An 11,595-nucleotide genomic window follows, 5' to 3' on the forward strand; every position below is an offset into this window, starting at 1 on the left:
CATTTAACACGTTGACAGGTATTTTCAAAATCTTCTCAAAAAGGAAAAAAGAAAAATCAGTTTATACTTCTAACAATAAACATATGAGGATGTCTATTTCCCCAAACCCTCTAAGCTAGCTGATCACATGGCTCTCATTCTACATATTGATTCCTCTCATTGATTTCCAAGAGCTCTTTGCATACTATGGATATCGACCCTTTGTCAGTTATGTATGATGCTACAAATATTTCCTCTGGCCTTTAATCTTTTATCTTCATTTATAGTTATTTTGCCATGCAAAATTGTTTTTTGTTTTTATGTACGCAATTAAATCTGTAATTCTTTGCCATTATGGCTTCTGAATTTTATGCCTTGAATTGGAAGGCATCTTCCTTTTTAAGATCATAAAAAAATTTTCTCTTAGGTTTTCTTCTTTTTCGGGGGGTAGCGGCGTGAACTAAGTGGGGAAGGTAGTGTGTAGTCATTGTTCCCTTCACCACAATGCCCTTTTGGTTCTCTTCATAGCATAGGGTAGGATTTTGCTCCCTTTGTGCTGCTTGGGGTTGGGTGGGGTCATGGGACTAGTTCGAGCCTGAGTTGTGAGCAGAAGTGACGGGATCGTTTTAGGACCAAGTCTGTAATAGCTAATGCAAGACTTTTCAGCCTGAGTCCAGACCTTCTATAGGTTTGAGATGGTGGTTGCTCCGTCATGCACAAATCTTGTATGACTTCAATGAACAGAGCCTCCCAACCACTGTGCAATGGATGTGAGGGAGCCCTGAGCCAGAAATCAGCATTTACTGTGTGAAGTCACTGAGATTTGGGGGCGTTTATCACCACAGCACAGGATAGCCCATCCTGGCTGATTCCAGAAAGGATCTAACTTGCTTTTTTCCCAAAGGGATAGCCGGTTGTTGACTTTTCATTTTTTTTAAATGGCTCATCTCTTCCTGAGGTTATAAAATGCCATGTTTATCGTGCCCCCAATTCTCATATATACACAGGTATGTATCTGGACCCTTCAGTCGGACCCATCAGTCTGTTTGCCTATTCTTCTACCACAATCAACTGTTTTAATTGATAAAGCTTCATAATATATCTTGATATTTTTCAGAGCAGGCTCTGAAGCTTATCTTGTTTATTCTCATGAATTTATTCTTTAGACAAATTTCAGAATTAGTATTTCAGGTTTCATAAAAATCCTATTAGAACATGGATTTGCAATTACATTGAATTTATATATTAACTGGAGGAGAATTTCTGTCTTTACCTATGGAATCTTCCTCTTATTTATCTTTTATGTGTTGATTAATCCTCTTAGACTTTTAAGAAGTATTTTCTGGGCTCCTGCTCTATGCCAAGCATTTTGTTGGCACCTAGAATAAAAGATGAACAGGATACAGTCCGTGCCATCCTGACTCATGGTCTAGTGGGACAAAACCATTGATGGTGGCCCAAAGGGGAAGGGACAAGGCATGATGGGAGCTGAGAGGCAGGAATATAGGAATATAGGAAACTCTGGCTGGCAGTTTGAAGAGGAGTTAGCCAGGAGAAGGGCCCATCGGGGAGATGCAAGTGCATTACCAAAGGTTCCAGGTGGGGCTGTGGCCAGAGGGGAAGAGGAAAGTGGGAGTAGCTTCACACCACATGTGGTGTCGTGGAGTTTGGGTCTGATCCCCAGAACAATAGGGTGCTGCTGGAAAGGCTCAAGTAAGATTGATCCCATGACCTTAGTGTAGCCTCTATATGGGGGTATAGTCTGATCTGTTAACCAGGAAAGGAGAGGTACCTGTAATTCTCATTTTAAGTCATTTAGCTAACCACTATAAACCAGTCCAAAGGACCAAGAATTAACATTTACGCAGCACCTACTGCATGCCAAGAATTTTCACGGTATGGTTTTCACGTTGTCAGTGGATGGCCAGGTATTTTTTACATAATATAAAACCTCCTAGGGGCACCTAGATGGCTCAGTCAGTTAGGCGTCTGCCTTCGGCTTAGGTCATGATCTCAGTGCCCTGGAATCAAGCCCTGCATCGGGCTCCCTGCCCTGCATCGGGCTCCCTGCTCACTGGGGAGTCTGCTTCTCCCTCTTCCTAATCCCCACCAACCCCGCTCATGCTCACTCTCTCTCTCTCTCTCAAATAAATAAATGAAATCTGAAATAAAAAAAAAATCACAATAACTCTGGCTTCTGTAGGCATGATTCCCATTTTACAGATGAGACAAACGAGGGCCGGGAAGCTCAGGGATCCAGCCTGGGGCTGGGGAGCTGCAGCGCTGGGGCTGTCGAGCAGATCTCGCATTTCCAAATCTGGGCGGCTTTCTGCCCTCCACAGCTGCGGCTCGTTATAAAAAGGAGCTAGTTCTCAGCCTGGGGAGGAGAGGGAAGGCTCGTTCTTGGCCAAGTTTCATTTAATTTTCCATCAGTAGGTGTCAACTGTGAACTAGTCAGAAATGCTAAAATAACAGCTTAAAAACATAGGAACCGAAATGGAAATGTAATTTTAGTGTGCCTCTCCGGCCCCCTCCCGCAGATAAGTGCCGCGTGTGGAGTATCTGTTACAGAAATGTAACACTTAAGGACTAAACTCACAGGAGTTGCTGTCGATGTGCAATTTAGCAAGTTGGGCTGTTAAAGAAGGGAGGGAGGAAAATCCTCCATGGGCAGAAAATTGAAAACAAAGGGAAATGGAGAAAAAAAAAAAAAAAAGCAACGTAGCCTTCCCGCCTCTGGTTGCAGCTCCTGCTAATGGCCCGGGAAATAGGTTGCTGGGTAAAAAAAATGCCTTGCCTGCAAGAACATTCATTCTGAGAGGGTGCATTGGCTGGAAAAAGGGGCTTGATTTAGCCAATCAGGCACCAAGGCCTCCGGCTGATAAGTTAGCAGGGCTGGTTCAGCCGCTGCCACGTGGCAGGCGTGGGGCTCTGCGCAGCGGGACTTCACGATGAGGGGTGGCCGGCCTTCTTTCCTCAAAGGGTTTACTCTTTCAGTTTGGGTCAGCACCCACTGGGGCCACTGGAGTGATAATGCAAAAGTCGGACAAGAACCAGAGGTGCATGAGGACACTGAGGGGATGGTGGGGTGCAAGTCCGGTCTGCATGGGCTGAGGAAGGTGACATCTAAAGAGGAAACATGGGGTCACGGCCTAGAAGCAAGGAGATCTGTGCTCCAGTCTCAGCTCGGGCCCTGATTCGCTGTGTGAATGGGATGAACAATTTCACCTTCCCGAGGGTCAGATTCATCACGTGTAAAAGAGTGGAGGCTGATCAAATGGTTTCTAAGGCCTCTGCAGGCCTTGACACCTAGGAGTCTATGAATTCGAATTACTCTAAAGGCTCTTTCAGTGGAACAGAAAGAAATCCAGCTCCAACCAGCTTAATCAAAAAAGATGCCTTTATTGGCTTAGATAATTGTAAAGTGTCAAGTGGGGCTAGGTTCAGGCATGGCTGGATCCAGGAGCTGACCAAGGATTCCTTGGTCTCTGTCTCCCTCCCACACCATGCCCTGGTTATGCTCTCTTCTCACCGGTAGCTTGTCTTCCCATCATAAGGAGACAATCTTTCCAACAGAGTAGCTCCTGGGAGCTCAGCCCCACCTAAACCACAGAGAACGGTTTCTTCCAGAAGACATGGCTTCAGGTATCATCAGCTGAAGGGATAGGATAGAGAGCAGGCAAAAAAAAAAAAAAAAAAAAAAAGACAGATGATCTCCACATGGGTCTTGTATGCATTTCAGTTCAGATAGAAAAGGTAGGGGAGGGGAGGAACCCTCCCAAGGGACCTGCAGGGTCACAGCTCTGCCGCAGGCCAGGCCAGAACGTTTGTGAGGCCCAGGGCAAGAGCACAGATGGGGGCCACAGACCATGTGTCTGAGTATTAAAAAGTCATAACTCACACTAATGAGCTGTTAAATAAAATAGGTTTCTCTGTTTAATCTGGATGCATGTATCTCCATAATGACCCGAAGGTAGGTTCCCGTTCAAAATTGTCAGAATCCTTGGAATTTCGCACCAGAAAGAGGTGGAACATCTCATCTGACCCCTGACCGCATCCCATGCCCAGTCCACACCTTAGCACACACACACCCAAGTGCTGAACGTGGCCCGCATAAATAGCTGGCCTGGGGTGTGCGTCCTGACCCTGTTGGCCTTTAGGGAGACTGGCCTGGGGCGATGAAGAGGCCTGTGCGGGCCCTGGCAGGGGGCTGGCCCATTTGGAGCAGTGAATTCTGCAATCCCGGATCCTGAGGTTTGGCGCGGGTATGTGGGCTCCAGGTGGACACTTCTTCAGGGCTGCATAGATGCTTGCTCCGCGGAGAGGGGCGTGGCCAGAAGCCAGTCCCCCCAGGGCCGCTTGCCCAGTTCTAGGGCCGGTACAGCAGCGAATGTTCCCAGGTGAAGATGGGGGCTCTGGGAAATAAAAGAACTGTATGGGCTTGAATGGAGATGGCATTGAACTTCAGGGTACAGAGACCGGACTTGCTCCTGTGGGCAGTGGCAGGCCTTGGCGGGTGAAAGCAGGAGAGTGGTGGCAGGAGCCACCAGGTACAGAGTGGCTGCAGTGACCTGACATCCAGGAATGCTCCCCTGTCTCCCACCCGCAGGTGCTCGCAGGGGCTGCTCCCTGCATCTGCCACTTTCTTCTCCTCAGGCTCCTTGAGATTTAGCTTTGCTATGAGGATGTGTCCTTCTGGGAACCTTTCCCTGAACCCCGACCCCCACCCAGACTGAATGGTTCTTACCCTGGACTCCTGGAGCACCTGGGGTTTCCTTGGTCAGGAGATGGGGCTGCAATGGCTGGTCTCTGCAATTGGGTCTCTTTTCTTCAGCATGGGGACTTCCTTAGACCAGGCTCCAGAAATATTGGTGGAAGGAAGGAGATTCATGCAGGAGATACAAGAAGGTGGGGTTAAGAAAAAGCAATTGTAGGAAGCATCTCATGGACTTACCTCCTCCGAGACTCGGTTTCCACCCCTGCTCCCCTTTAGAATGACCTTGAAAACCTGACCCCTTTCACAGCCTCCATCAGAGCCGGTCCGAGCTCCAGCCCCTCTCCTTGTGCGGCAGGATTATTGCAAGTCCTCCTTATCGGGTCCCCTCTGCTCTCCATCTCTTTTCAACCCAGCAGCCTGTTAAGTGTTAGATGGTGCCATCTGTGGTGGTCTCCCATCTTGCTCAAAGTGTGGAAGCCCTCGCAAAGGTCTGGAAGGAGCTTATATGCACCAGGATCCCCTGGGGACCTGAGGAAAGTGCAGAGTCTAGGGTGGGGCCTGAGACTCTGCATTTCTAACAACACCCCCCCACCCCCACCCCAGAGGTGATGCGATGCTGCTGGGCAAAGGACCACACCATGAATGATGAGGCCCCAGGATGGTGTCCCCTCTTCTGGGCTCACCTACTACCCTTGCCCCCCTTCCAGTGCAACCGACTGTTCCTATCTATAGGGGACTGTCTTGGGTGTTAGACTGGAAGTCCCATGTCCCAGGAATTCCCTCTGTCCTGGGCACACTGGGACTGTTGGTCCTCTTCCCTCGGGCCCTCCCTTCAGCCTCACTTCCTCCTGGGTACTCACTCCAAGGCCACTCCTCAGGGAAGCTTCTATTTTATACCTGCACCTCCCCCACCACCCTCACAGTCTCTATCCTCTTCCTCCGTTTTTATCCTTAGAAGTTGTCACCCACTAGCATTACTATTTTATGTGTTTATCTTATTTATTGTCTGTTTCTCTCCCGGAGGAAGCAAGCTGCACAAGAGCTGGGACAGTCTCTCTTGTCACTGATGGAACCCCCCCACCCCCACCTACCCCTGTGCCTACAACAGTGCCTGGTATCTCATGGATGCTTGGTAAAAAGAATTTTGAATGATTAAATGAGTGCCCGAGTCTCCAAACCAGAGCTTCTCAGAATGTGCATGTGGATCCCCTGGGGAGGTTGTTAAACTGCAGATGCTGACTCAGGAGGTCTGGGGTGGAGGCCGAGCTTCTGAATGTCTGAAAGCTCCAGGTGCGGGGGGTTCTACTCGTCCAGGCATGGCTGGAGGCTCTAAATGCTGGTCCCCTTTCTTCTCTCCCACTTGTCTCCTCCCCTCCCCAGGAAGGAGGGAAGTCTGGGTTTGGAGGTAGGGCAAGGGCTCTTGGAAGTGAGGGGAGCAGGTGGGACAACCCCAGTCCCCACGACGAGGGGGCATTTGGCTCTGTGTGACCGGGTGGCCAACCAGCTGGCCCATCTGACTGATTGAGTCAATGGTGAAAACGGCCCAGACCAAACTTTCCCTGTCCTGTGCTGCCTTTCAGAAAGAACTGAACCCCTCCCACTTGTCTTCACTGGCTCTACAGCTGGCTTGAATGAGCAAAAGATTTCTCTCCAGAGCCGGGCTCTGTTGGGCTTTGCACCTGCTGCCGGCAGCTGTTGCTGACGTTCCCGTTAATGGCACAAATGGAGTCTCTAATGGTGGGGCCTAAGCCCCGGTTGGCAGCGGGGCTGGGGTGTGTGGGCTGCGCAGACAGATGGGCATTTTGCCAGCGGGGATCCAGGCCGCACTGGGCGTCAGGTGGCCGGCCAGCTCAGAGTCTTCACCCGAAGGCGCTGTTAGAGGGGACTTGGGGGCACGTGTGCACCGGCTCTCGGCTCTCTAGGAGCTCACATTTCGTTGAGGTGGGAAGATTTTTGACATCGAAGAGATTTGAAGGATAAGATCGGACCCTGGGTAAAAACCTGGGGTTGTGTTTGTGGAGCCGCCTGGATGAAGCACGGAAATCCTGCTAAACTGGAATATTTCCTCTCCCAAAAGACTTTGATTAACCTTAACGGAGTGTTTTACATTTAGGACTGGGGCGCTCTCTGCATGGACGCGTTAGAAATATGTGACACATCCTAGTAGCCTTTTTCAATTTACGGGAGCCTAATAAGATCAGGGGTGGTAGGCACTGCCCATTATCGGAAGTCGCTAAGAACGCTTACGGATTCTACGGGTTTACATTTTGACGTGTGCTGCTAAATTTTTGGATTTTTGTGCTTTTAAAAATATCAGTATACTCGAGTGCTTCCCCCAGAAGTTAACAATTTTCAGAGAATATTCTCCGTGCCAGGCACATAATCTTACTGCCTGCTCATGACACCCCGTACGCTAGTGCTCATCAGCTATAGAGCTAAGCAGTTCCATTTGCCCTTCATCTGGTCACTGTGTCCTGATCCCCTCGGAGGAACCCCCCCATCATCTCCGGCAGCCCTCATCCTTGTGCTTCTCTGGGTGACTCTGCCTCCCTTGCAGAGGTGGGACAGGTCCCTGGCCATGGTGTTTGGTTCAGGGATGGTCACAGGACCAAGAAGAGCCAGTGATGCCCGGAGATAAGATCTTACCTTTCCTTCAAGGATGTGGAGCTGCCAGGATATAAGATCAGGAGTTTCGGGGGATCCCTGGGTGGCTCGGCAGTTTGTGCCTGCCTTCGGCCTAGGGCCTGATCCTGGAGTCTCGGGATCGGATCCCACACCGGGCTCCCTGTGTGGAGCCTGCTTCTCCCTCTGCCTGTGTCTCTGCCTCTCTCTCTGTCTCTGTGTCTCTCATGAATAAATAAAATAAAATCTTAAAAAAAAAAAAGAGAGAGAAAAGACTAGGAGTTTCTACCTCCAGCTTGTGAGCCTGGGAGGAGAGCCTGTCTGGGAGGTGTGGATAGGTGATGCCTTCCTAAGGTAGAGGAGAGCGCTGAGCCTAAAGGTAGATATCAGGACCCGGGGACGTGTTTGCTACATTTTGCTTGAACCACTTTGTGCGGTTTGTTGCTTACCACTCAACGTGGCTTAGCGGGTACAGAGGCAAGTGTCATTCATGCTCCCATTTTACAGACGGGAGGGCTTGCTGTATTAAGCTCAGGGTGTCTCGACAGATGTGGGGCAGAGAGGAAGGGCAGGAGGACGGATGAAATGTGGTTTCTGGTGGGACAGCTGAGTGAATGGTGGAGATTCTTTGGAGGGAGCAAGTGTAGGAGGGCTGATGAATTGGAGAATAGGCGATGAATTCGGTTTGTGCAATGCTGGGTAGGGGGGAAGGGAGTCTGGGATTCTAGAGAGAAGGTGGGTTGGAGACAGGGGTTTGGCTGCAACATAAAACCAACCAACCACCCATCATCATCACCACCAACAAGAAATAACAAATCAACTACTCCGAAGGGAGCTGTGTGGGAGGTTGTGTCCCTGCAGGAGACCCAGCTGTAGGGGGAGATGGGCCTATTTCCTTGTGCAAGGGTGTTTTGGATGTCAGGTGCGGAGGGGTTGGGTTAATTCATTTCTCAGGTCCTGGCACTCCAGTATGACTGGTCTCCAGAAGGCCCTATACATTTGTTTACTTTTTTTATTCCCTGTAATCCCCATTCCTCCTCTCCATTCCCATCCCACCCCCACAGGCAGCCATTCTAATAGGTTTAACATGTACCTTGTTGTTCATATGTTGTTCTTGCATATTGTGCTTCGTTGTTTTATGAGCACGGATCTTTAACTGATGTCATCGGCATCAGTTAACTGATGTACTCATGGCATGAGTGCAATAGAACTCATTCTGTAGTTCACATTTTTTTGCACATGGTACCATGTTGTAAGATGCATCCATCCTGCCATGTGTCCATTTCATTCTTTTATCTGCTGTCCGCTACTCCGCCAGAGGGGGGATGTGTCCTCCGTATCACGCCCCCTGTTCCGAGTGCTCCCAGCCCCCGCCTCCCTGCGTGCCGCCGCGGGGAAATCCTTGCACACATCAGCCTCAGATCTCGGTGGGAATTTCTGTGGGATGTGGCCCTGCGGAGCCGTCAGCCTGCAGGATAGGCCAGTGGTTCCTACCTCCTGAAAATCACGCCCTCCCACACTGAACAGGGCTGGCCTGCATAACCGGGAGGATTCTGCAGAAAGGCCAGGCGGTAGATGAAATTAGAAACCAGAGTGTTCTTGGATTACTCCCTCCCTCTGGGGGGGGGGGGGGACAGCTGCCACGTTGTGAGGACACCTAGGCCGTCCTAGGGCTCCAGGTCCATGTGGTGGGGAGTGGGCTTCCTGTCCGCGCCTGGCTCTGACTCGCTCTCTGGGTGAGTGGGCTACCTTGCAGGTGGGTCTTTTGGCCCCAGTCAAGCATTTGGATGGCTGAGCCCCAAATGACACCTTTTTTTTTTTTAAGTTTGTTTGTTTGTTTGTTTATTTATTTATTTATTTATTTATTTATTTATTTATTTATTCATGAAAGACACACACAGAGAGAGGCAGAGACACAGGCAGAGGGAGAAGCAGGCTCCATGCAGGGAGCCCGATGTGGGACTTGATCCTGGGACCCCAGGATCACCCCCTGGGCCAAAGGCAGTTGCTAAACCTCTGAGCCACCCAGGCTGGCCCCCCCCCCACTCCCCGCAAATGACATCTTGACAGAAAATTCATTTCAGCCAGAAGCATGCAGTGATGCTGCCCCTAAGTTTCTGGCCCACAGAAATGGACCCGATGGATTTAAAAAAATATTATTTATTTATTCATGAGAGACAAAGAGAGATAGAGGCAGAGACCCAGGCAGAGGGAGAAGCAGGCTCCTTGCGGGGGACCTGATGCAGGACTCGATCCCAGGACCCTGGGGTCACGCCCTGAGCCAAAGGCAGATGCTCAACCCCTGGGGCACCCAAGTGTCCCAGATAGTTGTTGTTTTAAGCCAATAAGTTTTGCAGCAATTTGTCACACAGTGATAGATAACTAATACAACCCCAGAGGGAAGTTCCCAGGTCATAGAATGTGCTTGTACAAGTTTTGATCCTGTGCATAGTTTAGAGTCAGTGTTTATAAATCTACAGTGGATTTGGCTACTGTTTGCCGGACCACTTCTCCGTCTGGATAGTGGAGAGGTGAGTGGCTTCCCCTGTCACAGGCCCCAGAATGGGGTCAGCCTCCATTGGGTGCTATCGAATGCTGAGGCACCAGCAGCCAGCATTTCCAGACAAATCCGAAGGCATTCCCCCAGAGGACTATGGTGAATCAAAGCACCCGAGACCCTGGCTGGGGCCGGCAAGCGCCTGGGGAGCCCTGGCACGAGCTGATCCCCCATCTACAAGGGGAGTTTGCTAACCTTCCCTGGCCGCATGATCTGCTGACAGAAGTGCAATTGCATTTAACCAAGCCGCTGAAGAGCTTCAATTTGTAGATTGCAGTGACAGAAATTCATTTTCTCTTATTTTTCCAATCTTTGTCTGCAAAATAGATTTCTGCAGTGTCATTTCTCTGCTCGCTCCAATCTTTGTTAAGAAAATGAACTGCTGGAGCTGGATGTCTGTTTTATTCAGAGTGCTTTAGCAATCCCCAGATACGGGGGCCACTTTGATGTTCCGGACCACTGGAAATTGAAATGCTCTGGCCAAGGATTTTTCCTTTTTTTTTTTTTAAATAATTTTTTAATGGTATTTTCTTTTATTTTCAATTGAGGAGTAATTGACATACAATATTGTGCTAGTTTCAGGTGTACAATATAGTGTATTTGATATGTATACACATTATGAAATGGTCACTGCATGAGTCTAGTTACCATCTGTCACTATGCAAAATTGTTACAATATTATTGGCTATACTCCTCATGCTGTGTGTTATATCCATGTGTTACTTATTTTGTAACTGAAAGTTTGTACTTCTTAATCCCCTTCACCTATTTTGTTTGTCCCCACCTCCCTCCCCTCTGGCAACCATCAGTTTGTTCTCTGTATCTGTGAGTCTGTTTCTGTTCTGTTTTGTTTCTTCATTTGTTTTGTTTTTGTTTTAGATTCCACATATAAGTGAAATCAGACAGTATTTGTTTTTCTCTGTTGGATTTATTTCACTTCACACAATACCCCCTAGGTCCATCCCTATTGTTGGAAGTGGCAAGATCTCATTCTCCTTTATGGCCGAGTAATATTCCAATGTGCCTGCTGGCCATCTGTATGTCTTCTTTGGGTCCTCTGTCCATTTTTTAATCAAACTGTTTGTTTTATTGATATTGATTTTTTGCATCCATTATATATCTTAGATGTTAACCCCTTATCAGATAATGTCATTTGCAAATATCTTTCTTAGGTTGGTTTTTCGTTTTGTTGATGGTTTCCTTCATTGTGCAGAAGCTCTTTTAGTTTAAATATAGTCTCATTGATTTATTTTTGCTCTCGTTGTCCTTGCTCGAGAAGACAGATCCCAAAAATTATCCCTAAGACTGATGTCAAAGACCTTACTGTCCATGCTTTCTTCTAAGAGCTTACAGTTTCAGGTCTTATATTTAAGCCTTTAATCTATTTTGAGTTTGTTATTGTATATGGTGTAAGAAAGTGGTCCAGGTTCATTCTTTTGCAAGTAACTGTCCAGTTGTTTCAACTCTGTTTGCTGAAGAGACTGTCTTTTCCCTGTTGTATATTCTTGCCTCCTTTGTTCCACGTAAGTGCGGATTTATTTCTGCTCCATGGATCTATGTATCTTGTTTTGTGCCAGTACCATACTGTTTTCATTCCTATTGCTTTGTAGTATAGCTCGAAATCTGGGAATGCAATACCTCCAGCTTTGTTTTTCTTTCTCAATATTGCTTTGGCTATTTGGGTCTTTTGTGGTTTCATACAAAAATGTTAGGATAAGAA

This window comes from Canis lupus, chromosome 32, assembly GCF_048164855.1.
Source record: "Canis lupus baileyi chromosome 32, mCanLup2.hap1, whole genome shotgun sequence".
Taxonomy (NCBI): domain Eukaryota; kingdom Metazoa; phylum Chordata; class Mammalia; order Carnivora; family Canidae; genus Canis; species Canis lupus.